The sequence below is a fragment of the Danio aesculapii genome, chromosome 7 (assembly GCF_903798145.1).
Source record: "Danio aesculapii chromosome 7, fDanAes4.1, whole genome shotgun sequence".
In the NCBI taxonomy this organism is placed as follows: Eukaryota; Metazoa; Chordata; class Actinopteri; order Cypriniformes; family Danionidae; genus Danio; species Danio aesculapii.
Window position 1 is genome coordinate 72,273,038 of NC_079441.1, and position 2,279 is coordinate 72,275,316.

Below are 2,279 nucleotides of genomic sequence, written 5' to 3' on the forward strand. Positions count from 1 at the left end.
TATCAGTGCTTTAAATCAGAGCGATCAGTCCTTAAGGGCGGAGCTATCAGTGCTTTAGGGCGGAGCTATCAGTGCTTTAAATCAGAGCGATCCGTCCTTAAGGGCGGAGCTATCAGTGCTTTAGGGCGGAGCTATCAGTGCTTTAAGGCGGAGCTATCAGTGCTTTAAATCAGATCGATCAGTGCTTTAAAGGCGGAGCTATCAGTGCTTTAGGGCGGAGCTATCAGTGCTTTAATGCGGAGCTATCAGTGCTTTAAATCAGAGTGATCAGTCCTTAAGGGCGGAGCTATCAGTGCTTTAGGGGCGGAACAATCAGTGCTTTAAGGCGGAGCTATCAGTGCTTTAAATCAGAGCGATCAGTCCTTAAGGGTGGAGCTATCGGTGCTTTAGGGCGGAACAATCAGTGCTTTAAGGCAGAGCTATCAATGCTTTAAGGCTTTAAATCAGTCCTTAGGGGTGGAGCTATCAGTGCTTTAAAGCAGAGCTATCAGTCCTTAAGGGCGGAGCTATCAGTGCTTTAAGGTTGAGCTATCAGTCCTTAAGGGCAGAGCTATCTATGCTTTAAAGCAGAGCTATCAGTGCTTAAGGGTGGAGCAATCAGTGCTTTAAATCAGAGCGATCAGTCCTTAAGGGCGGAGCTATCAGTGCTTTAGGGCGGAGCTATCAGTGCTTTAAATCAGAGCGATCCGTCCTTAAGGGCGGAGCTATCAGTGCTTTAGGGCGGAGCTATCAGTGCTTTAAATCAGAGCGATCCCTCCTTAAGGGCGGAGCTATCAGTGCTTTAGGGCGGAGCTATCAGTGCTTTAAGGCGGAGCTATCGGTGCTTTAACTCAGAGCGATCAGTCCTTAAGGGCGGAGCTATCGGTGCTTTAGGGCGGAACAATCAGTGCTTTAAGGCAGAGCTATCAATGCTTTAAGGTGGAGCTATCAGTCCTTAGGGGCGGAGCTATCAGTGCTTTAAAGTTGAGCTATCAGTCCTTAAGGGCAGAGCTATCTATGCATCTATGCTTTAAAGCAGAGCTATCAGTCCTTAAGGGCGGAGCTATCTATGCATCTATGCTTTAAAGCAGAGCTATCAGTCCTTAAGGGCGGAGCTATCAGTGCTTTAAATCAGAGCGATCAGTCCTTAAGGGCGGAGCTATCAGTGCTTTAGGGCGGAGCTATCAGTGCTTTAAATCAGAGCGATCCGTCCTTAAGGGCGGAGCTATCAGTACTTTAGGGCGGAGCTATCAGTGCTTTAAATCAGAGCGATCAGTCCTTAAGGGCGGAGCTATCAGTACTTTAGGGCGGAGCTATCAGTGCTTTAAATCAGAGCGATCAGTCCTTAAGGGCGGAGCTATCAGTGCTTTAAAGAGGTTGAAGAATTTAACAAGTGCACTGAATAAAATTACGTCAGCAAAACTGTTGCAAACAATTTATTTGTGTTAAATTTAAACAAAAAAATAAATTTAGTAATGTTCAACTTAATTTGTTAGTTTAAATTGAGCCCAAATAAATTGTTTACAACCACTTAACATAAAAACAATTGAGTAAATCCAAAGGAATCATCTTTGAATAATTATTTTCAGTGTGTCATTGTGGAAATATGCAGAAATTGATAAGAATAAGCACATACTCTTTGTTTGACAATCGCTACCATCTAACATGCCTTATAAAGTCTCAAGAAGAGTCAATATTTTACTAAGTGAGTCATACAGAAAGCACTTTTGTGAATCGCAGACCATTTTCATGTGGTAGTGTATCTGATCTTACATGCGTTTGGCTTTGCAGAGAGCCATACGGTGCTTGTTAAAAGCTGGAGAAGCTAAAATGATCGAAATGCTTTGCGATATACAGGTTATGGATTACAATAAGCACATAGTGCCTTCTAAAAGGTTTCCATCGGTATTGTGAACAGGCATATGTGATGCACGGTCAAATCTGAATCCACCGCACATCTCGGGGTCAAGACTGAGTGCTTGCTAGACATCAGGAATATTTTTTTGATCTCATCTGCGGTCATGTCCTCTGAATGTTTGAACTCTGCAGCATCTTCAAGCAGATCCTTCTGAACATCATCACTAATGCACTTCTATTTTTAGGCTGTAATCACTGTTTCCCCAAAAGCACAGTAAGTGCATCATTTGAGTCATGCTGATTTTGACAGTGTTGTTCGGGATAGTATATGGGGTATTAATAAATTCAGCAGAGATTGAGCAGCTGCAGATGTGAAAGTGTTGACAGCTATCAGGTGGAGTGATGGATTAGTGTTTGTGCCTTGAACAAGACGCAACAGAATT